The sequence below is a fragment of the Ischnura elegans genome, chromosome 8 (assembly GCF_921293095.1).
Source record: "Ischnura elegans chromosome 8, ioIscEleg1.1, whole genome shotgun sequence".
Lineage (NCBI taxonomy): Eukaryota > Metazoa > Arthropoda > Insecta > Odonata > Coenagrionidae > Ischnura > Ischnura elegans.
The window spans coordinates 76,528,242-76,554,898 of NC_060253.1; the positions used below are offsets into that span (position 1 = coordinate 76,528,242).

Below are 26,657 nucleotides of genomic sequence, written 5' to 3' on the forward strand. Positions count from 1 at the left end.
CAATAGCCATTACTTTAATTTCTATCATCGAGTCAGCTCTCCCAGCATAAGGATGCCTAACGTAATAATAGGTTCTAGCCCACTAAAAATTACCGTTCTCATGTTTTGAAAGCTTGAAGTCAGCGTTACAAATATTCGACTATGCAAATATCTATTTTATGGTACAACACATTAATTAACATAATATAGAGTGGACTTATCGGGAAGTTTCTATGTTTTGACGACTCAAATAATAAAAAAGGATAAAGTATTACAAATCTTCTACCGGAATAGGATTTAGTATCTATCTTATCGTATTTCCAATTAAATCCCGCCGGGAAAATCAGTTGAGTAGTATATATTTTGTAGAGAAAAGAAAGTTTCATAAACTTTCGAAGAGTTTATAAATGACTCAAAATGAAACTTTGAAGGCACATCGAAGATGAAAGGCAATTTTAAGGATTTCAAGGAGACGTGGACGGCAGCGGTGGACATTGAAACCTTCAGCGATTAAGTAGGTCAGCGTGAGGCGGGAAAAGCAGTCGGTAACAACCCCCGCTGCCGGCCGGTAAGTTCTCTTCCTTCGTCGGAAAGATCTCCGCGTGATCGTCTTTCTCTCCAGATCCCGTATCAAAGGGACATGTTGACGAGGGCTACCTTCTGAGTTGGAAATATGGGTCGAGCGAATGACGTCCCGTGCAAAAGAGAGAAGACCAAGTTCCCGCTATCGTCGTCGAAGGGAGACACTGAGAGAGAGATTTCACTTTCCCAAGTTAACCTATCGGACCGAGTTACGTGAGGAAGTCAGTTTCAGGGCTTTAAACTAAACTATCTCAAATGTACTTATCGACTGTGGGAAGGTCAAATGAACAGGCCAGACTGAACACCTTAGAGAAAATTTGATAAATATCACGCTGGCCTATTTCGTTCCATATTTTTTAGTGCAGCGCCTTAAAAAATAATATAGAGCTGATCATTTCGGTAAGTTTTGGTATTTTACGACTTTTAGAAATATAACTGTTGATTTTAGCTGTGTGAAACCTTTTCATCATGGAAAATGAAAGAAAAAATTGCTAGGTTCACTAATATCATTGTACTAATAAAGCAGTTAACCTAATAAAATTTTTTATTTCATTTTCCATGACTTCCAAAACTAAAAAATATAAAGTATAACACATCTCTTACCGGAGTAGGACTATAGATATCTTCCACCATTTTGTCCTAAATGCACAAAAGTACGAAATATTCAGTGTGCGAATTATGGAGTATAAAAATTCATTAACCAGCTCAATTCAAAGCTTTAGTTTCAAGAACACTTAATTGATACTGATATATTTTCAAATTTTAATTTTTAGGTGTGACATTTTGGAGAGAGAGTTACAAATACCATTTTTTGGAAAGTTTTGGAAAACAAGTGCATATCACAGGTTGGAAGTTGACTCCCTTTTCTGTAAGAGTTCCCTCCCCTCCATCGACCGAATTGTGTTTCCAAGAGGCTGACCTTGCCTCCTCCCATTATCGTTCCAAAAATTCACCTTACTTAACTTCTCAATCTATAATCCCCTTCCTCGTCTGGTTCAGGGGATGAACGTGTGAGACTGATGGCATCGATGTTTCGTAATCTCATGAATATGATGATAAAATTGATAATAAAACTGCAAATAAATTAAGTAGTGTTTCTATTAATTTTCTTTTTTCTTTTGGGGTAAACTGTAGGACTAGATAGTGTTCAAACAATTTAGTCATTTTACATCAGAATATACGTTTTAAACATACGCAAAAGCCATTTTGAAAATCTACATTAATGTTTGCAACTTACTGTGGAAGATGAATGCTGTAGACGTGGTAGTTTTCCCTAGGTTGAGTTACAAAGTTCTTGAAGTTGACGAAACAGCTAATTTTATGATGGGCGGAGTCATTTATTGCACTCGCATGTCTACAATTTTGAATTTTTCATAAAACAAAAAATAAATCAGAATTGAAAATAAAATTTTCTTTAAAATGACGTATTATTTGTTATAATGGCATGCACTGAAGTCCAGATATAAATTTGTAAAGTACAGTGGCACATCCTTTTGACGCCGACAGTAGGTCACATTAGCGAATAAAATAAGTTATTACTTAGTAGGCATCACCCAACAACATAAATAGTTAAATTTTCTAACAAAAACAATCATAAAACATATCTTCAATCAATTATTCTCATGAAGTAAATCGTGCATGACTTTTTCTGTTCCAATGGACACTTTAACAGCAGTGGTGACGGTATGCTTAGGAGAGGGTGAAAAAGCCCTTCCATTTTGAAGACAGGAAATCTTTTTTCCTGCGGAGTATTTATAACTCTGCATACGGGGATAAATGGCAAAGGGGGTGACCAAAACGATTTCTCCGACGGCAATGAGTCATCGCAACCTGTCAACTCTCGGCCCCGTAGTCACGACGACCGGCCTAAACGAGGGATTTGTGTTGGAGGACCGTAAATCTGTCGCACATTAGAGGGCCGAAAACACTCGAAATTGGTGCAGGGTGAAAATGACACTCCAGAAGATGAATTTACCGACAAATGTTACCAAAAAAATGACAGATGACAAATGATGATGTTGCCAAAAAATGGTTATAATAATAATGGTATGGATTTAATGGTTATAAAATATTTCGTAAGAATTTCAATGATTCCTTTAATATTCGGATTTAATTAATGCATTAAAATACCTTGACACAAAGCAGTCAGAGGTTATATCGCATGCCAAATAATTCTTTTCTGTTTGATGCACAAAGGTTAAGAAAAAGACCTCGCTGTTTCACAAAATAGGAAACAGCGAAGTCTTTTTCTTAACCTTTGTGCATCATGAAGGAGTTTCACCATGCTACGCCAACCACCATCGCATTCTTTTCTGTTTGTAAAACTATACTAGCATCCTATTGTAAAATTGCCAAAGATAAAAATGTACGACAATCAATTAACAGGATGAATCAAAGTGATTAAACGCAATTTATAAATTGGCAGTGTAATCATTTCTATTGCTTACAGATAATGTACGGAAATATTAATAACGAATCATTTAGGGTACTCGTAAATAATACCAAATTAGAAAAAAATATTACATTTTGACACAGAAAACAAAGAGCAGCATATAAATAATCGGTTCGGAGACTCGGAGAAGCATTATTTTTTATTGTGCAACATGCTATATTTGTGGATCTGTTATTGTTTTTCATGCTAAGAGATCCATTTGACTTTAAAAATACACTCAATGGAGGCAAAACAATAAAACTTAGGAGCATCGACTGCCAGATCAGCTGCCACAATCAGAAGATTATCACTTACTTAGCTAAGGATTAGATTATATACAATTTGCGTAATATTTCGAAGGCTGCGTGATCGGCAGTGAAATAATATTTATCACTTCCTTGAGAAAATAAAACAGCCCTTCGTAGGCCCGTATAGCCAACGGTGGGCCGAAAAATGACTTTTTCAGGATCAAATATGCCCTATGCGGAAAAGTTGCCTACTTACATAATGGGGCTCTGATCCCAAAATAGCTCAAAATCGGATATTATTTATCACAGCCGCCCGGGCCCCAAAGTGGGAGAAGATTTTTGGCTGATTTTAGATAGAAGCATCTATGTAGAATAAATCACTAAGCCCAACTACTAGCCCGTTTTGGCAATAAACAGTGGAGAATATAACATTCAAGGTTATACTGACGGAGATTAAAGGTTATCTGAAGAATTTCATGGTTTTGCGATGGGTGAGAATGATCAACACATATTGTGTTTATGCAACCCGCGCGCCACCCAAATGTCTGCCTGGGGTGGCGCGCGCTCACTCTTGGTGCGATATCCCGGGAACAAACGGCCAGAATTGAAAGATATTTGGGGTGAAATACTACAAATGTCTAACGAGTCGTTGTAAAAACAGATATGTTATAGAATAATCCTAGTGACATCATCTTCAGTTATGTCCGAAAAATACCCAAAAATACCAAAATTTCAAAACTTTAAATGCGATGCGGCACTTTTTTCCGGTATTATATTACAAAAATAATTTTCGCAATCAATTTTCTAACCAAATGGGATGAATCTGTCCCAAAAGAAATTCGAAAACTTTAAAAATAAGGTCCGGGAAGCCAAAGGCCCATGACTCTATTTCCTGTCCTTCCATGAACGAGGGCCGGTTTTTTATCTCCGATAGCTTAGCAAAAATAAAACAAGCGATAGGCGGGTTCTGCGTGGATAGGGCAACTGCACGTCCTCCGCACCACACGCTCATGTCATTTCTGATCGCAAGCTGTTAGTTTAAGGTTAGTAGCAATCTCACTAACAACACTTCCTCAATTGATTCTCCCTCCAAGTGTGCACTGCAGAGAGTACCCAGAAAATTCGTTGAATGGCTTCAGCGTAGACAAGCCTTCACCTTTATGCCGATAAAAGAAATATTTTTAAATGCACTGTGGCTAGAGTGTGAAGCAGGGTGAAACATCACGTATGTTCCCATTCAAAATGAAATAAGAGACATGCTGACTTCTGGAAGCGCTCTGATCCATGACAACGACCATCATCTCAGCGCTGGTGCAGCCCAACTGCTAATGATGGGAAAATTTCGATCACCCACCGTGCAATGCCAACCTAGTGCCATTTCACTTCCATCTTTACGCTGATATGACGGTGTGGCTAAAAAGGAAGCGTTTTCAAACGGGCGATGAGCGGAAGGAATGAGCGGAAGTTGTAGGCGGAAACATTCCATGTCGAAGGCATAGTAAAGCTTGTCCATAGCCACGGCCAATTCCTCAATCGCCAATCGATTAGGCCAAAAGGACACCACAAGTGTACTCAGTGGCGGATATATGGGGGAGGGGGTGGAGGCTAAGGAAGCTAAACACACACTAGGTAAAATCGAAGTATTTTGGGATTACCTCTTTGCACAAAAGTGTTTAGTTATATTTTCCTGCATCTTTACCTTCTTCAACGAATTGAAATACAAATTAGCTCTAAACTTAGGGCCTATTTAACATACTTTTGGTATATTACAATCCAGAAGGGGGCTATAGCCCCCCTTGAGTATTCAATTCACACTAAATAGAATCGTAATCTTAGCACCCCCCTTGTCCCTTTCCTGTATCCGCCACTGAGTGTACTCAAGATTCGCCGATGAAATAATTTTAATCAATCATTTCGTCTTTTGTTCATCCCAACTCCCTTTTTATATGTAGAATTTGTTCTAATGTTTTGGACATGGATTTAGCCTCTAAATGAACTGAAAATGAGGCATCAACATGAATGTTTTGTAGCAAGCCAGGCGTTCATGTGGCAGGAGGAGAGGAAATGTGTTCAAATTGCTTCGGTTCCCTTCCTCCAAGGATGAGGACAAGAAAGGGTGAGTTGAGGTGGGGAAAAGAAGGGCTGCTGTGCCTTGGAACGCGCTTCCCCGAAGAGGCGTTGAGTGGTAGCAGCGTCCTCCTATCTTCCCAGCTCTCGTGGGACGGAGGGGAGGTTGTATCCGAGTATCGCGGAGTAAGCGATATTCTGTTTGCGGTGAAGAAGCCATTGATGAGGACGGAGGGGAGGGCTCTAGTGGGAGGGGAAAGAAGTGGGGAGGAGTGGAGGGAGGGAGGGGGGAGTGTATAGTGGCTGTGGTGACGTTGAGAGGGCGACCAGGAGTGGGCCTGTTACATTTTTTCCAGGGCGGTGGGTCAGCGCTTAGCATGAAAGGGTTGAGAAGGGGTGGGGGGAAGAAACGGGGTCAGGAGAGTGGGAAGGATGGGGTTGAATTTCGCTCAGATTGTTAAAAAGCAGTGGAGTGATCGACACTTTTTCGGTGTTGAAAATAACTCGTCAAAGGGGGGTGATCACCAGCAAAAGACCACGTAAGAAGCTAAAACCTTCGATACTCGTGATACATAGCTATGTCCCGTGAAGATCTTAAAACGCTGTATGTTGTATGCATCAAATCATAGTTCTACCGTAATTTCGCTGCAGAAATTTGCCCGCTTTGTGGTGTTCAAGCGCAATATCGACTTTTGAAAGTCTGAATTGTGGATAAAACAGTGTCTGCACCCGTTCTTTGTAACTCACTGAGCGATTAACTTAATTAAAATATAAATATAATAATTTCTATAATAGTATAATAAGTCTAATAATAAGTAAACATTTAGAATTAAAATATATTTGTCTCCATTATTACGTAAATTTAAAGAGACCAGTGCTTTAAATCTGGGCTATCGTAAGAGGGTTAGATTAATTAACACGTAATTATAATATAGACACTAATAGTCATGATTCATACTTACAAGCAGGGTTAGAGGTTAATGACCTAGCGAGAATGCCCAACATTTTAATGGGAGTAGGAAGATCATAATACAGATACGTTTTGATGATTAACACAAACGATATCTAATCTACTTTCTGAATATCATAAACGCCAGGAAATCAGAACTCCTTGAAACCGCAATACTAAAAAAAATATATATAGAGGATATAGAGGATTGCTTCGAGTCGTAGTAGGACCTTTAACATCTTTTCGATTAGATTAGCCTCTATGTACTGACTAGGAATATTTCTTCTTCTTGGCATAGAGTTTTCTGAAACAACTGATCAAGAATAAAAATAATAAACCCTATAAATGGTGCTTGAGTGGAAATAAAGTACAAGGAATATAAAAATGTATCATGCATAATGAAAACTAGCTAGGGATCTGCGGCATGAGTATATGTCTTTCCAATTTACCCAACGTATATTTTGATTGAATTTAATATCTCATTCATTCTTGGCCACTTTAACCTAGCATTTTCATCTGTTAGGTCATTAGTCATGGTAATTTTATCTTGCTCAATCATGTCCCCCAATCGTAGTAAATTAATTAATTGCTCCATCCAATTCTTCCAGGATTATTAGCCTAATTGGTAAGGGAATTAGGAGGATACTTATAGGATAGGATAATATTACATTCGCTCCATATTCCAAGAAAGCACCACTTCCCTATGATATAAATGCGGAAAAGGACCTCGTCCAAGAAATGTCAAGAGCACAAAAGCAGGGATCAAGTCGCTTTGCTTGCCACGAATAAATTTGCATTTGCACGCAAGAGGATGTAGAAAGACCTAATTTTTGTGATGAGGAAGAAGAGTGTACCGTTATATAACGATCTCAAGCGCGAAATGCTCCCTAAGACAAATTTTTGTTTTTCAGTACATCAAAGGTGATCAACGGAGAGGAATACTTGCCTTAAGCTTGAACGAATGTACAAGCTATCTTTCTAAAGCTATAAAGAACCCTTTATTTATCCTAATTTATTAATTTATCCTATCACAGAAAAAATATTTTATGGATATATTATGAGCACAGCTTTTGATAATGACTTAATGTGTTATGTAATGATGTATTGATGTAATTAATAAAATTGAAAACAATGACACCGAAGAAACAATCCACCACTGATGACGATAAAAATCCGTTTAAAATTTGACCAGTATGCTTTCACTAAAACAAACTTTGGTAGTTCCCCAAATTTTTTCCAGCTATATTTACCAATAAAAAAGCACAAAAGCATTCATGTCAACATATCTTTTTCAATGTAGTTACATATTTTAGTGAAAACTGAAGTACAGGGGCAAGGTAAAGTTGAAAATTATAACATGAAATAAGGGAAATTAATTCGATTGGACAATAAAAAACGGATATCAAATGCGTAAATTTAGTGTAATGTACTAATTAAAATAGTGTCGAGAACCTCACCACTATCCCGATATCAGAAAACAACGGATTACTTCCGCGTCATACATTTACTCTCTCACTCTGAAAATATCCAGTAAAAGAGGCTAAGAAAAGGCTGGACTCATTAATCAACCATCAATTATGATAAAGAAGTATTTTTCTTTATATTGAAACAACATAAACGTAATATCGTAAAAGCAGATCCACATATATGTAATTACAGAAAAAATGTCGCACAATATATCTAAGAATATTAAATATTTTACAACTGTGTTCTGCAACTCTCATTTTTGGAAGTAATATGAGATAATGATTGTGCGTCATAACTATTACCGCATATAAGGCCAATATACACCATTTTACCTCAAAATTTAAAGAGAAAAATTTAACTTTATAATTATATAAGGCTCCAAAATTTTTGTTGAATGAATGGGGACACAAGGTACTATTAAACTCGATGGAATTAAATATTTAAATTTCTTTGAATGTAAAAAAACTATTTATAGTCGGAGGAGGAACAAAAACAGCAAGGAAGTTTAATCCAGCGTGCGAGTAAGCATCTCTAAATTTAGATGGAATGATGTTTAAGCCCGGTGACTCTCGATGGTCACAAGGCCCTTGCTTAAACAGGCGGGGTAAAAGTTAATTTGCATAACTGGGTCAACACTTGAATAAATGATGCCAGCTACAGAATAGCCGACGCCGCCGCCGAAAAGAAAATAGGATTATAAACGGTCAACAGCTACTTTCCTTGCATTTTCACGAGCTGCTCCAAGCGACAACGTGCGATAAAGGGTTTTCATAGCACAGCTTAAGAATGGAAAAAATGAAGGAGATTATGGAAAAAAACGTCCTAGCTTAAATGTTCCCAGAATTTTTAATGCCTGCATCAACGCATCCTCACAATGTAGTCCTTTCATTGCTACGGGATGTACTCTGATACCGTTTCGCTTCCGTAAAGCGGATTTTATGTTGAAGATGCTTATAAAAACATATATATTTATTTAATACAAATCCTTTCCCAAATACTAAGAGTTGAGTAGGCGTAAAAATATTTATATTACAAATAAGATTTTTGGATCTGTATATAGAGTTAAAAAATAAAAAAATAATGCAATTTACGAACGTCAAAGTCGATTGCATTTCAACAGAATTTGCTAGCTCTGAACGCTTTGCAACCATTAAACAAAAAGTTCGGGTGTGTAGGTTTAAACATAAGTACTTATTGGAGATTTTGATATTTTTTCAACGGCTTCTTCAATTACAGCGTTTTGACGGAAAATTAAAAAAAAAACACCCCACCATTGTACAATGTTCTCTCTGCATCAACCATTGCATTCCTAAGGCCTTTTTCAAAAATAATAATAGCAATGAACTATTAAATGTACTTGCGTAGCTTTCCTAGTGGAGTGGATAAGTATGATCAAATGAAAAATCTCAAATTTAGAATATTTTCTTTCAGCGTAACTGAAAGTGAGTAGACTCTCCATATTTTTTTTCCACATGGAGACCAAGAAACAAGCCAGTATCAATATAGAGAAATCCTTACGTAGGGGTGGAATGCGAACTAACGCCTTGTGGAAAATACTTTCATTGTTTTCAGAGCCAGGAACCTTCACCGCTACGGTAGATACGCTTCCATTTTCCCAGAATATACGTGTTCAAGAGGCACATGTTGAGCTGGAATATGAATTCCCCGGGCTTTGCCCCAACAAGAGAAGCGGTGCTGTAAGGGTTCACGTCTATCGATTATTCCATCGCACGCAGTTTTAAGCATTCCCTGCAAAAATATTTTGACTCAGAAATCATATTGCTCGGAAAATGGCAACTCTCTATTCATAACAGTTGATTCATATGTGAATGGTCTCTTCCAAGAAAAAAACTCCTTTTTCATGCATCACTCTGAACAGGCTCTCACCGGATTCTAAGCTTCACCGGCTTATTTGCTACTGTTGGGCTAGGGAGCTACTAACAGCGATGAATATTAGGCATAGATCTTGGAAATAGGGAACTATTTGTAGATTACTCTTGGTGAATTATTTTCGCTTCAGCTGTAAACATCTACGTTCTGAAGGCATTGATTAATCAAAATGGGGAACCTAACTTACTTATGAGGAGGGTACACTAGCATTTTGCAATTTTGAACTTTTTCTTCGGAAAAATGTCACATATTATTATTAAGATACGGACTAGGAAATATTATTAATAACAGACACTTAGTTACTTCCACAATATCTTTTTTTTACATTTTTTCAGCTGCTAAATCTTTATCAAGTGCAGTATTATTAAGTTTACACAGTGAAAACAAACTTGCATCAATGCACAAATGCATCCTGAAACAAACCGTGAACTAGTTTTTTAAAATGGTCATTTACAAGTTCAGAACGCTTAATCTAGTCAATAAGACTATCAATCAGTTGACGCATTCAACTATTTGGTTTGAATTTCAGAAAATAATGAAATTGAAGTGCTTTTAATGAATATTACCTAGCCAAGGAAACCCAATAATCCACACTTATTGATAGAAACGGATAGATTTCGGCTTGGTAATGGCACATTGATAAATGCCTATAAAAAAATGATTTAAGTAGGCGGAAAGGCTTGTTTTGAGTATGTAGCAATGTATACGATACATAACTGTGATGCATAACTGTTAAGTGTCATTGAAAACTTTAGTAATTTTGTGATATATCAACATTAAATGTATTTTTTAAATTCTAAACCAGATGTATGCCAAAAGGAAGGAAAACCAAAAGAAAAAAATGTAGATGGTTAATGAGATTAAATAATACTTATTTGAAGAGAATCTAATTTCTGTGAGGAGTTTAATTTCGTTTAATTTCAACTTGGTACATCGAGTGTCATCTCTATATTTCACTACCTTATGATTTTATTGTGTCCAAGGAAAATGATAATAATTCCTGAATTTATTTTAAGCACACCATTACAAAGCGCCATCACATTGAATTTAGATACACTGACGTACATTCTGCATAAAGGATTTCGTGGTAATGGATACAAAGGAATGTGGAATTTTTTAAAGTCAACATTTTTGAAATGGCACGAGGCAAGAACTGCGCCATCTCTTCAAAGGACCTGGCATATTACACAGTTTTATGTAATAGAAAGATAACAAATGTTTAATCCGTCCTATGCAGACCACAAGTAAATGTATGCCTTTAAAGAGGGCTCAATGCATTCGTACAGTAACCAAAAGCCGAGACTTTTAATGAAACCCCTATTTTGATATTATTTTGTAAATATAAAACCAAAATTATTGAAAAAAGTAAATAGAAATAAATATAATCGATTTATTCTTTCATCCCAATCCTGTATTTCTTTAAAAAATCAAGTTTTAAATGAAACTAACTTCCAATCGAAGTAAACAACATTCCTGCGTAAGTTGCAATCGGAATCGTTCCATTAATCGAGGCCCGTCAGGGGTAACGTGATATCGCAATCTTGGCCGCATGTGCAGAAGCCGATAATCGGTCTCGTTTGAATCAGAACTGTGTAACCGGAGCAATGCCCAGTCAATTAAAATGACTATCTCACAGAGTGAAACACACCAACAGTTATTGTTTCACACAACTTGGTTTATTTGAGTGGAGATACGTCTTTTTGCCCACCAAGGAATTAAAATCACATCTAACTTAATTGGCGGCAATGTTTGCAAATATAATTGTTTACGGTGCAGATTTTAACGTAATCTGTGTTGAACAAAGAATATTTAGTGGTTAGAATCATTTGAATCCTCTTTTGGAAGTAAATTAATGGATTTTTTAAATTTAACAGAATAATATATCGTCGACTTCAAAAAGCTCGAGGGTAAAAAGTCTAGACATTTTCAAAAAAGTATCTAGGAACTTCATCAGTGATTGATTGAGCGTAGTTCATAGATTTATATAGTGCCAATATTTTTTATCCTATGTCGTTTAGAGTTACAACAAATATGTGAGTCATTAGAGGAAAGCAACTATGAAATTTTTGCAATAAGACTGCCTTCATCATATCGCGTGCATTAAATGTAATGATGGCAAAAAAAAAACCTTTAATCTTTTCACGAAAGGTTCTGTGAAAAACACCAGCGTTAAAGAAAGGATACATTTGAGAAAATGTAAAATAAAGCAATATGGTGGGTAAAGGAAGTGATTTTATCGGCTCAAAAACTCATATCGTGCCTTACATTGATTTTTTTCACCAAAATATCACCACAGCTTAATTTATTACCGTCCAAGACAGGTTTTAGATGAGTTCGTTCATCCGAGTTTACACAGTTGGATAAAATGGAAACAAATGTATTTGTTCACTTTTCACAAACGACCAGGTTATAGAGTAAAATAGTACTGCAAAAATACGAATTTTCATCTGCCTTGCTTTATCGCAAAGCAGAAAAGAAAGTTCAATGCAATTTGCCCAAGTTGAGAGATGCAAAAATCTATGATTTCGTGCCAGACTCCTACAAACATGCGTTGCTATAGTGCTTCTTTTTCGATATTCACATTTGAAGCCTTCAAATATCGTGCAACAATAGGGAATGTCTAATTTCGCCCAAGAGCGTAAGTGGCGTTGCTTCTTTTTTTGTTTCCTGTTTGACCCATATGGCTTTGTAATGCTGTATCTCTTGATGAACTGAAATTTCAATACATCTAAGTTCCACTATATCACATTTGTACCTGTCACTATTATCTGCTTATGAATCATTATTAGCCCGAAAACGTACAATATAAAATAGTGCTTACGTTATTTTATAGATTATTTACGCGTGATATTCTAATTTTAGGTAATCTACACCACCGTAGAAACGATAAAATATTCCCTGAGGAAGTTCAACAAGAGAGTTCAACACGAGTCCAGCCTGATTTACTCATGGACGAATGGCGCCGTAAGATGAGAACGATTGAGAAAAAAAAGCATCGGTCTCGAAAATCAAAAAACGAGTTAGGGCTTGGATCGGGTCGAGTCTCGTGGTCTCAGGGGAAGTGATCGCACAGTCCAGCAGTTTGACAACGATGTAAAAAAACGTACACAACGCTCCAACCTTCCGGGAAACGAATCGACGAGGCCGATAACTCGAGTTTCGGGGCCATTATACGTGTTTTTCCCTCATGATTGCTTGAGGAAGTCTTTAGGAATCAAACGCGTGGAACTTTCATCCATTATTCCGAGAAAAATGAATAAAAAGCGCATAAGAGCTTCATGAAGCGTTATTTCTGGTGATTGCGGCAAAAAGTCGTATTAATCTGCAACCAAACAATTAACGAAGAACGAAAGGGAGTAAAATAAATATTTAGAGGAGAAAAATTCTTGCGAAAATAAACTTGAAATACTTACGTAATTTAAATTTATTTCTGTTTTTCCTCAGGGACGTTTTCATCGCAAAAATATTTTGCAGCAGCTCTATATCATTGCTCAAACATACCGTCATAGCGCTTCATTTATCTTTGATGTTTCACATACTAGCGTCATTTTATCATTCGTCGATTCATAATCAAGTAGGTGCTCCCATGATACTTCTTCGCTGTCGTTTCTCCCTTCCATTGATCAAAATTTTAATTATTAAGAATTTTTATTTTCGGTGGAAATAAAAAATTCATCCCACAGCAAATATTTGATGATTAGAGACGTAGTTCGATTGAAACTGAAAATTTTATGCTGACACAGGAAAGTAATTTAAATTGATTGCAATCCACCTTTATTTTTTGCCAACATTATTTTTGGCGCCTTTATTGCCTCTCTAGGGATACATTCATTGACTTTTGATTCCATACATACCCAACAAGAATATAACGTAGTGTAAATGGCGGGTTAAAGAATAAATTAAATGTGTTTTTATGACTCTGATGAAATCCAAATATGTGTTAATTTTGACTAAAATGATATGATACATTTTATATTCTTTGGAGACCATAATATTAATTATCCTGCAGCCAATGGTTGCGTGAGATGTTTTGAGGCCCTTCAGGTTGATATTTCCTCATATCATTATAAGGAAAAGAAAGGTATTTTTGACTATATTTTAATAATATTATTTCTTCTGTTTTTACTCAGATTTAAATATTTCAGCAAAAAGGGGTTCCGATAAACTTTCGTTTGAAATTTTATACGCTTTTCATGTAATACCTAGCACTAAAGTTGTAGTACAATATTTAGATATGATATTTTTACTAGATTCGGGTTGATTTTCGTCCAAGTTTAAGCATGTTAACTGTATTTTATTGCACCGTTATCAATACATTTTTTTTTCATTCTTATTTCCAAAACTCTGATTTCAATCTCATCTCCACTCATATCCTAAATTCTTCCTTACACTCTCGGATCGTTGCTTTCATCGTTTTGGGAGGAATTTTGTGACCAACAACCCAAAAATTATTGCCTGACTCCGAGTTTTCACATGAGTTGAAAGGATAGAGGGACGAGAAAGATTTGGTAAAAACTCTAAACTACTTGTAAAACGAATGAAAGCTTTTAATTCTATCTGAATATTTACATGAAATAGAAAACAATTTGCTGGTAAAGAATAAATATTTTTTTTAAAGAAGAAAATTGAAGACCTCATCCTCATTGTGGCTAAGTGGGCAAATTACGTCGAAATAACGAATAAGTGGCCTCAGAAAGCATTAATTATGAAGTTGTCAAAGGATCAAATATAAAAGAATAAGATGTGGACCCAATATTTTTTGCAGAAACACCCAAACATCTACATAAAAATTAAAAACTTAAAAAGTATGACATCAGAGTTATCAATATTATTGGAGAAAACTTTTCAACGAGAGAATTCCCCAAAATTTCACGTATATTGTCGCACGGGGCACGTGCCCCTCACCCCAGACGCTTAAAAAATAAACGGTATTTTTAATACAGTTATTAATATATTTTTAACATAAAAGTTATGAAAATTTACATATTAATTACTTTTACAATAAAATTCGAATGTTTCGTCGAGTAATTGTCCCATGTACTTTTTAAATGCCAAATATGAAAAGACCGTTAGCCAGTCAGAACCTGGTGCCTCCTCAGGAAAAAATCTTCGATCTGTCCTTCGTCTTAAGTACATTGTATTTGAAACTAAGCGTAATTATCAGTAACTAAAGCGCACGATTATAAATTATTTATAGTTAGTGGATACGATATACAACACATTTTAGGTACACAATTATGGACTCTAGCATTGAATTTGCTTCTTCCAAAAAACCAGCGCATTATATTAAGAAGTCGTAAGTATCAGGTAAAGAGTGTCGGCTAAATAAATTTATTGGCTATTTTCCAAAGTTTTATCTTGCTACGTAGGTAATAAAATTACCTCTCTGTTATGATAGAAGGATAAGATGTTGAGCTGATTGGGTTAACCATTTATATTCCGTAAATTTTATGCATGAAATAACATAAGGAGATATCTCAATTTCAATTCAATAAAACAAGCCTAGAGATGCAAATATCCCGGCTTCTGTATGCAAAACTTTATGTAAGAGTGCATTTTTAGATCTCCTTTTCCCTGTAGAGTTTCTTTGCAACTCTTTAAATTTTTATGCTAGAATAATCCCTATTGAGACGCGATTTTGCACGAATTGCCTTGCTTGCACAAGCCGTCGGAGATTGCTCGTTTCTAAGCGCCTAGCAAGGGGTTATAAAAAGTGTTGAAACCTTGGGGAAGGAAAAAGTTTTCCGGTAGACGGGAAACGGAATGGAGGAAGTGGAGAAGTGTGTATAATGTTATTCTCACACTCGCTTCAGCAAGGGTTTGGGCAGCATTCTCTTTGTCGCGACTTAAGGAGGGAGAGAGAGTTTTTTTCCTCCATGCCTCAAGGCTGCCTTACACTCTGGTAGCAAACGCACTCTCCGACGTCGTCTCAAATTCAACTTTCTTTTTCTACCCAAGAATGCTGCGGCGAAAATTTTTATCCCCCCCCCCCCAACTTTGCTTCTCTCTCACTGGCGTAGTATTCTTCAACTCCCACTGCTCTCTTTTTTTTATTCGAGAAATTCTCTTGGCCTCCCACACCAGACGTTTGAGGAATGCGTCGGAACATGGAAACTTTTCGGCAAGGAACAATAAAAGTTTTGAGGAACTTTTGAATCGAGTTGCAGTGCTTTACCTCATTTGACGCATGCCGCTCGGATCAAGTTCTAGGTTGACAGGATAGAGCATATTTCGTGGCTACTTATAGGGCCTATGCTACAAAAACCCTGAACGCATTGTTTCTCAAATACAGGGAAATTGTGCATCCATTGACAGTTATAGGTACCTACTTTGATTCACTTTCTTGACTTTATATCGGTATTCAAAGTATTCGTACGAGTTGGATTCATGGATTCTTGGGGTGGCAGCTTTGCGCTCAGCCTAAAAAGCCAGTATTAATCTCCTAGTTCGCCAGGAATAATAAGATATCTACAACCAAACACGCACTTTTATTCCTCCATTTTCAACTTATTTCAAAACAAGCTCTGACATCACTAACTTTCAATTTCATGTCGGAGGCCTCCCTTTCCATTGGAAATCTAAGAAGGGAATCTAGGAATCTGTATTAATAATCGATTCAAAATTCCCTGTGAAACCAGCGTAGACATGAAATAAGGTTCCATCACCAGCGCTATCAGTACGCTCGGTCACCATTACTTTTCTGTTTATCTATTCAGATATCTTACTCAGTGTCTCCTTTTATCTTTAAAATTTATGAAAACTTAAAGATAAATGAAAAGAATGTTACTTATATGTTGTTACCCTACAAAAGCCTTATTTTCAGTTTCTCTCAACTAACGAAGTTTACGGCATTTTGGACTAACAATTAGCGTACGATTTATACCATTACTTTGCAATATCATACACGGCGTCATTAACAAAAAACATTGCTATGAACGATTTATAAAATAGATTACCAATGCGCACCACCAGCAATATCTTTAATATTACCTTCACGACTTGCGAATTCCCGTTAAATTCTGCTTCCTTATTCTTCCATCCTAGTACACTATCAGCCAGCCTCACAGCATCTGTCCTTTTATTTTCTAATTTCTATTTTAAAGGATTAAACCGGGAAGAAAATAATTACAGAATTGTTATAAATAATTACGGAAATAATTATTATATTATGTTACTAGTTCGACCGACAATAATCGACTTCGACTGAGCCTAAAATATTTTGATCACTGCTCATTCTCAGATTATCTCATTTTTTGTTGAAATACCTTATTTTTCATGTAATTTAAATGTTTTCATTGTCCATTCTACATATTTATGATAAAAAACTTTTGTGTTTCAAGAGCATTCAATCGCATAAGGAATAAGCTCTCGCAAAATGGGAATGGAGATTATTTCAGGATATCTCACTTGCCAAGAATGATGGCAAGTGAAAGATGATCTTAGATGAAGGTAAGAATAGTATAACTTTCATTAAATCTAAATCCAAAAATACCGTAGTGGATAACAGGAGAGGCATCTCCCAACAGACCACCTATTTGTTAGATTTATTGAATTTAAATTAAGTTTGTACCAAAATTATCTCTAGATATTGTAAATCGTTCTAAAACTGTGTAGATTGCCCTTGTAAGATTATGTATTTTGCATTATTTAAAACTTTAGCGTCAACGGTGTGTGAGAACTATTCTAGGGTACCTACACAATTGAGTAAGAAAACTAAAGCAAGACTTTTCTGGTGACTTTAACTGTGCTACCCCTTAACACGCCCGAGATCTTTTTAATCTAATATAATTATACTCCAAAGCCAAAATTAAGTTAAATCACAACTTTTCTTGGGCCAATCACCAGCGCACAATTCCAATACCCATTCAACGACCATTTTCTCTCCCATCGACGCAGTTCGCAAAGTCTTCACCCGAGCCTCCGTTCCTATTTGTGAATAGGTACGTACCTACCAACGATCGAGGGAATTCTTCTTGCGCCAATCACGCGGGGGCAAATACCGAGTCGATTGCATATGCAGCGGGAGATGAAAGCGATGGAGCAGCGAGAGCAGGGAGACGCTCGCTCTCTTCGGCGTGGGAATAATTCAATAGGAGGGAAAGGTATTTCTCATTTGGGGCGCAGGATGCCGCCACTTGTGTCGCCCTCATCAGCGTCCTCACCGGCGGAACTGGATTCGAGGGCGTTTTAGCAAGAGGGTCATTTGCATTGGAGCGAGGTCGGGACTCAAGACTCGCGGTTATGGGTAAGAGAAAATCCCTCCGCGCAGTCACGCTTAACTTGGTAGGCTAATCAGGCGTAATCTGAATGAAGGACGTTCTAATGTCTGGCGAAGTAATCGGCTGAATTCAAAAGACGCACATATACCTAAGCAATGAAATAATTATTAAATGCACTAAAGGCGTGCAACATTACGAAAAATTTAACCATCAATTAATTACATTTCATTAGTGTTAAGTCAATTTATCCTTTTCATTTTGAAAGAGTTTTTCCATTTGAGATATGAATACACACTGAACACAGTATTTCAGAAATGGAAGAACGTCAACAGAGTGTAAAAATTGAAGATTGGTTATGTTCAACTATGTTTTTGCTTGAATGATTCTTAAAATAGAATGCTGCAAATGTGAAGCTAAATATGTCAATCAAATAAAACCAGATATTAAAATTAAATATCGCCATTCATTGAAGCGTTCGGCAACGCTATTTTCTCCCTCGTAACAGTTTCTGACGAATCGCAGTGCTTTATTTGGTATTTTTTACGCTTCACGGATTACAATTTTTTCTGGACCGGGTCTTATGCACTTGACGAATCCTAGCATCTATTAGGTAATAAAATGGCAAAATTGAATCCATTCATTTTTATTATGAATTTTATTCTTTAATATTAACGCATGAGGCCTTGAGGTCAGGTATTGAGACTCGCGGTTATGGAAACGAGAAAATCTCTCCGTGCAGTCAGATTTAATTTGGTAGGCTAGTCAGGCGTAATCTGAAAGAAGGAGGTTTGATGGTTCCTTAGCGAAGTAATCTTGGTTAATTCAAAAGTTCCCTTAGCAGGAATGAATCAGCACTGAGTAATCATTAAATGTGTTAAGGACCTGCTACAGTGTGAAAAATTAATGTAATATTTTATTTAAGTATAATTCCATTTCATGTTGAGTCAAATTAACCCTTTCTAACCGAGAGCTTCTTCTGGGAGAAATGTAACTTCTCAATCAAAAACTGTGAAAATGTTCCACTCAATAATTTTTGCAGAAGTTACATGTTCCACCATTAAACTTTATAGTACCAAAAGAGCACATAATTCCAAATTTTCCGGTATACATATGAAATTGTAAATATTTTTGGCATTATTTAGAAGCGTCATTGGGTTATAGTGGGTTAAGCGTCTGAATTCTGTGGAGTCTTCCGCGCTCAGGTTTAACTACACTCTGAATACAGTATTTCATACGAAAATGAAAGCCATCGTAAGAGATTACAAATTGATTAATCATTATGCTCATCTCTTGTTTAACCAAACACACATGTGAAGATAAGTTTATTCTTTAAATAGAATGTTGAAATGTGGTGCTAAAATAAATGCCATATTTCGACTGAAATGGAAATTTAACTCAAAAATGTTGTTAAGTTTTGCTGTGATCGTCGAATAACATATAGTTCTAAGATTATTTAAAATCTAGCTGCATAAATGGCTCTCGTTTCTATGACCACGTGATGACGTAACTGTCGTTCATGTTAAATTTTCAAAATACCTCCTTCATACATTTGGATAAAATATATCATATTTAATAATCAAATACGAAAATACTGACTATTTGTAGTTTGTTACAAGATGTGTTCTAGTGTATTTGACAGAGCATTATTAAAAGCTTTATAGTTTGAGGCAAAATCATATCTATATCTTTCCGTTAGGTAAAATATCTCTCTTTATTTATTATTCCTGTTGGACCTGTAAATAAGGAAATGCAGAAAATTATAATATGTTGCTCTCCGTGTTCCTTAAAAAACGTGTGATTCTAATCTATCATGCCTATCACGTAGCCTCTGGTCGCCAGCAGCTCCTTAACTTACTATTTATTTAAATGTTTAGTGACGCTCTTTTCTCACTCGTAGCAGTTTCTGACGAATAGTAGAGCTTTATTTGGAATGTTTCATACCTCTCGGATCACGTTTTCTCGGGGCGGGATCCCATACGCTTCACGAATCCTTGCTTTTGTAAGGTAACAGCCGTGAAATGAGAATTGCTGAATTTAATCCATTTATCTGTATTGCAAATTTTATTGTTTAATATGAAAGCTAAAAGATTTGTTTAATGCCTCAAGGAGATTTTTAACTTAATTAACATATGAAAGTGAATAAGTTGAATGATTCAATGATTATTGAATGTTACAAAAACAGCAACTGAACTCGAAACAAGAGCTATATTGGTTCGATGTTTAATGAAGGTTTTCGAATTATGCCTGGGGTTCGGAAATGCTAAGGAATCCCCTCATTACGATTCACCTAGCTCTATAAGTACTTGTCCACCTCACCGGCAATGCAGAACGGGGCGTAATGTAAAAAAATGAAGATCTAACTGAGGTTCAAATGCTGCGTGAAATACACCGCATAGGCAAAGTGATGCTCCGACAGTCTTTAGCACTTAACTTAATGTTTGCATACTTCTCCAAAGTTAATCAAGAGAGCACGGAATGTTCTGTATTAAGCATGGATTTTATTTCTCATGTCATAATAATTTTTTGGGTTTTAAAGAAAGTTTCCACTGCATACTTAGTTCTTCTTGATCCCAGTGCTTGAATGACAAAGAACGAAATTCAGAGTTCTCAGACTTTCTTGCATGGACTGGCGACCTACATTCTTTCTTATTACCTATGGTTCCAGAGAGAGAGCAAGAGTTCATTTGCATGGCATTTTGAACGAATTTTCATATGCTCCGGAACACGTGGAACCAAATAAAAGTTTTTGACAATTACGTTTTCCTGATATATTCTATAAAATGCTTAACCTAAGGAAGTATACGAGAAACTCAAGATGAGGTATTAAACAATTTATCATGAAAAAAATGCTTGAAGCCCTATACCTACATTCTTTATTGTGTTGTTTGATATAAAAAAGAATGAAAAGGGAGGAGTAATTTAAGAGAGAAATGTAATGCATCTCGATATCAGGGCATATTTTTTCTGTAATTCAGTCAAGAGAACAAGCGAATGTAGTTAAAGGGTCAAAGACGCATGAGCACAAATTGAATATTAAATTTTCAAATGGTATCATACATAAAATATGTTTTCTGCTATTAAAATTGAGTAGATTATCTCAAGAGCGTATTGCCATTTCTAACATGTACCTTTTGCTCATAAACAACTCGTAAAAGGTAACATATGAACAACAAACCTATAATTATGCACGAGTAGGATTCTGATGAAAAAATTTCCGATTAATTTGTATACGAAATTGATCATGGAGCATGTATCTGTTAAAGGAGATTTCAGCAAGCAAGTGTCATTGAATTCGTGAAATGTAATTAAATAATTGTAAAATTCGATTCCACTCTTTTAAGTGCTGAATGCTTAAAAAAAATAAAGAAGTACTTTTAATCAATAACAATTGAAATGATTCAGAAGTAGCAATTCGGAGACATTAACAGTGCTCCAAAAATTCTAAGAAAGTCTCACTTATTTCGACAATCCATGTGTCTGAGGTTTCAAGAAATAGTTTGAGGAACTGACTTGATTTCGTTTTATCGTTAGAAATTGGTGATATCATTAACTGCCAGTCCAGTTTGTTGTCTAGTTTGCAGACACATGTTTTACCCTCCGGATTAATTGAAGAAAAATTGTTAAAAAAAATTATTTCCCTTTCCAATTAATTTTGCGTATGCTTTAAACCACTCTTCTTAGATCAATTTTATTTTAAAAAATTCCTGTAGTAATGCAGCGCTAGAATAGAGTAATTATTAATTATGACGAATAAGAACCGATTACTTCCTAATTCATTTTCGGAAATTTAAAAGTAAACGTAAGGTTAATATGAGGAAAATTGAGTACTCAGTGATCAAAAAAGTATTTTTTTACTGCGCTGCCTGGTGCTTTTTTGGTATCCAGTTTATTGACACGAATCGTAATAGGTGTAGTGATAGTAAATCGAATAATATAGATGTAGTGATAAATAGTGGCTCGGTTTAACTCAAATCGTTTGGATGCAAAAACTCAAAATCAGACCTATATTCAGGCATTAAGAGAAGGATATGAATTAAAAAAAATTTTTTCTGTTCATGGTAGCCAAAATGTTATGCATAATTCTCAGAGATGGCGGTAACGAAAATACTTGTATCTGAAATACGTATTTTCAATACTTTTGTAGTTTGTAATTTGTATCGCAAATATACTTTCTGAGAGTATTTTGTATTTTGTAACGAAAATACATCTAAAGAGTAGTTTGTATTTTTTATGTACATTCAAATCAAAATACATGTAATGTTTTTGTGGATTAGTAGAAAGAGCGTGCGACGAGATGGCAGGGATCCCGAATGAGTCTGTATTAGACTGCCATCTATGGGACAATAAATTGCCCCTTAATTTACTTCTGTAACACCCATAGGCGCTTGTATACTTGCAAAACTTAGTCTCCTGTGGAGTATTTTGCGGAACGAAGTTGTGCATTGAGTAATTTGTGGAGGGGACTTGAAGAATCTGACGCTGTTCCCAAAGGTGCAGGAGACATTTTTCTCCATTTTATTAAAGACCTTTCGCCATGGATAATGGTCAAATTGCCAGTTTCCTATAGATGCGTTGCAAGAATGTTTGAGCCTCTCATTCTAAAAATAGTTCATATTTGAATTTATTTTAATTTTTTATTAGGTAAGAACTTCGGTGAAGGCATGTATTTCGTATTTTAATAGAGTATTTTGAAATTACATTTGTATTTAGTATCGAAAATACAATTTTTAGAAGTAATATGTATTTTGTATTTGAAATACAGATTTTAAAAGTAATTTGTATTTTGTATCTAAAATACATTTGACATGTATTTTGCCCATCTCTAATAATACTGCTCTCGGCAGATTTTCCAATTAAAATGAAGTTCAAAGTTTCGTTAGATACTGCGTCACTTAATACTCCCTCCAGATATGTAGCTACTTTTATTGCATCTATTTCGGTGGGCTAAACATCCATTTTAAATATAATTTTTTTAATTATTGGCCAGACAATTACTGGCTAGCTATCTCGATCTCTCGTTACCATTTTCCCGTCACCATAATTTTAAAATTTACACCAAAATATATTTTTAGTGGACAAAATTAATGGAGTAAAGGATTGTTAACAAATCTTGAGATTTCAACTCAGGCTTGCCAAAATATCTGTTAGTGCCAAATATTGTGATACATTTCGAAGCTTTGAAAGTTTCTTGGGTAGGTAGTCCTAGCTGATTTTGGAAAGAACTCTCATACCAAGTGCAGCCGCTGCCTATGACGGGCACGATTCTTTTTATATTGGCTTCCAGAACCGAAGTACGGGTTCTATATTGATAATAAAATTACTAAAATCTACGATGAATGAGAATTAAAAAGAATTCAAATTCTATCTTAAAAATCACTATTTTCTTTCGGACATGAGTTACCCTAGGCCTCCATACATCAAGTACTCGGATACCATACTAGTTCGTAGGATCCGCGGATGCAGATTACGAAACCTATCAGCTCATGTTGTGCAGTAGGTAGGTAATCGGTGCATTGATGGGCTGCCAAAATATGAGAGGAAGACAGCGAAAGAAAAAAAAAGTAACAGCGAAGGAGAGAAGGCTAGACAGCAAAAAGGACCCCTTTTCCCCTCCTTCCCTCCTTGAGGCAATTTTTGAGAACAATGGGACGCCCGGTAATTAAAACTTCTTTGGAGCAGGAAGATTAGGGAACGTGGAGAGGAAATCATGGGAGAAAAGATGAAAGGGTGATGGCCAACCCCCAACCCACATCCAGGACCGAGTGCCTACTACCTACTACCCCAAACGACCATCCTACCCAGCACGCTGACACACGAACACTTTCAACCGTTTCCCTTCGACGCTATCTTTATCCCACCTTGCTGCCTTCATCCGTATTTTTCTCCTTTCCCACATTCGTCGCATTGCACCCGAGGCCAAATCCAGATCACTGGTGGAGAGAGAAAGAGAGTCGAGGGAAAAAAGGAAGGTGTCGACTGAGGTTCACGGTCTCATTTGAAAAAGGTCAAAGTTAAGCTAATCCCCTGAGTCCTATCTACCTCTTTCCCGCGCCGTCTCATTTCTTAAGATCTCTGTTGCGAACTCGACGAGGTGGCAAATATTCCGCTCGGTCTCCGATTACGCAACTAATGAGGTCAAAGGTGAAGAGCAATCGATTCGATATCCAATAAAAATGAGCGATTTTGTTTCTCTTTCGCTTTATTACTACATATTGGCTCAAATGAAATAAGTAATAATTTGAGGAGCTATGATTAGTGTGGCTAAAGGAAAATATCATGGCTTCCCATTCCAGGGGTCCAGGTTGAAACTACAGGGGTATAGTTAGTTGAGTAAATAGGGTTGAATTTGTGCGTTGGTTATAGGAGCAATTGGGTAGATGTTTCATTTAAAAATTTAAATGCTCAATCAGCGAGGCAGAATATTATCTTTTTAAAACAATTGAAATTTGCGAATAAGGGCAGAAATTTTCATGACCTTTCGTGATGATTAAATCAATTTGCATACGCTATTTTTTTCAAATTGTATGTATCAACGTAGAGCTAAATATGATATACCTAAGACGTCTTCCTAGGAATAAAAATAAATCAAATTGCCATGAAACTAGTCAGATATTTTTTTACAGCAGAAATACTGACATATTATAACAATAAAAATTTAAATATTACGTAAAACGGAAGTAACCTAGAGTATCTCTGATGAATTTAAACACCGGTTTATGTATTCAATAATATTTATGAATCATTAAATGGAAAGACTGGACGGCTGTATCCGACGGAGTACAATAAATGAAACATTAGGTGACATTTACTCGCCCCTAATTATTAAGGAAATTCAAATTTGATGAAATTTTATGCAGATTATTGGCCAAATACTACGAAAAGAAACAAAGTGTGCCTTAGAAATTGATAGTTTTCTGTCTATCCTGACATTACGATTAGTTTCATTGTTTTTATGGTAGATATGTAAACGTTATATCGGCGAAAGTGCTGGATAAACTTTGCTCACAGTAATACGCCATCTTATTTAAATGATGATAACGTAATCATTCACGATCACTTTAATTGCATTGTACAAAACTTAAAAATACTACTCACAATAAATCTGAAAATTTTCTGATTGGATACCAAGCCATGACTTATTTGAAATTCTGTCAGTCTGCCTCATATTTGTGAACAGAGGGAGAATGAAGGAATTAATTTTTTTTCCTTTCTCTGCCCTTTCTTTTTTAAGGCAAATACAAGTATCATTATTTACCACAGTTTGATGGGTTTAATATTTGAAGAGACCTTTCGGCGCATTTAAATTCTTTTACACGGGAAAAAAGATAATAGCTTCCTAGTTTCTCTCATCCGCACAGGATGAAACTATTCTAGCGACTGTTCTAGCGAAATGACTCATGACATGAAGTTCGCTGGTGACATTTTCCTGAAAATACTTAGAAAATTGCAAAACACTTTGTGATCATCTGAGAGGCTTAGCCTATCTACTTAATCCTGATTTTGAATTGCTCTCCTAATAGCATTTTCCTTAATCCCATTGTGCATTATTTAGTCCCTTATTCTCCATATATTTTTTCCAAGAAACTCTACACCAAGGGCAATGCCCTAAGCCCACATATCCTACTTATCCTTGAAACCATCATATTTTTCATGATTTTTCACAGTCAAGGGGCAAAATCCTGTTTCCTAGATCATGACATGCTGTCATCGGGAATTTTGACCCTCTTTTCAAACCCGTGATTACGTTATATCTGGATCCGAGAGTAAGTCATCAGAGTAAGGGTTTTCTGCTTCTGTAAAGGTTTTACTAAAATTCAGCTCACATTTATTAAATTTTTATTTGATATTAATGGTTTATCTGGTTGCCATTAAAATATACTCTTAAAACTACTTAATAATGAAATTTTGTATGCTAATTGCGTACACTTTAAAAATTGGAATAAAATGTAGTTAAATGAAATACTGGTAGCACAAGTATCGCACATACGAATCTCTAAAATATTAGAATATAAGTTCTGAAAACCAATAAAATATCACATTATCGACCTTATACCAATGATTTGATCCAGGAACAGGAGAGGAACATGAAATTGGTGAATGTTTTATTACATTGACAGAAATATCGACTTAAAGAGAGCATCGGGGAAGACATATCAAAAATACAACTAAATAGGTGTCGTCCACTCTTTAACGAAGAAATAACATAAAGGCAGTAGTCCAAATCCTAATAGAGTACAAAGTAAAATTATATCATAGTTCCCTAGAATGACGTGAAAGTGATTACGGTGTTAAAACCTGATCTAAACCTGTCTAAAGTGGGTACCATCGAGTGAGAAGAATTGAGAATGTCGACGAAAAAAATTGGCCCATACGATGGCGTAGAAAAAAACCTCACCACGTTGGTGTAAAAGTATATTTCCTCTCAAAAAAAGACAAATTCATATTACCGTACTCTCAGAAGCTAAATTTACATATTTATTTTGAGAATATTCCGCCAATTAAGCTGGAGAATTCCTAGAGACCACGAGTGCAGAAATGTTTTTGCAAAACAATAAGAAATTGATAAGAAATTATAATTTTTCATTGACAAATTCAAATATAACGATTGCTTTTTTCACTTTCCATGGAAGAATAATCACCATAATAATCTTTCAAAGACGTAAATTTAATTTCAAGGCCCTCTAGTTCGACTTGAAAATCGGAGTGAATTATTTCCGCATTGACACTATCTGCAGCAATCGCTGGATTTTTTGCAAGATATGATTAGAAAGGCTGAAAGTAATTGACGGAATCCCTTTAGGAGATCATCTACCGTATGAATCTAA

At 35.8% G+C, this 26,657-nt stretch overlaps 1 protein-coding gene and 1 long non-coding RNA gene across 2 annotated transcripts in view; one reads left to right on the forward strand and one right to left on the reverse strand.

The window, feature by feature from the left end:
* Positions 1 to 26,657, reverse strand: part of LOC124164440 (PDF receptor) — a gene marked incomplete at its 3' end in the record, with an annotated part of 163,599 nt that overhangs the window by 33,585 nt on the left and 103,357 nt on the right. The window lies entirely within an intron of this gene.
* Positions 871 to 1,649, forward strand: LOC124164044. The gene is made up of 2 exons (XR_006865941.1): positions 871 to 960; positions 1,335 to 1,649. It is a non-coding gene; the product is annotated as an uncharacterized LOC124164044 (long non-coding RNA).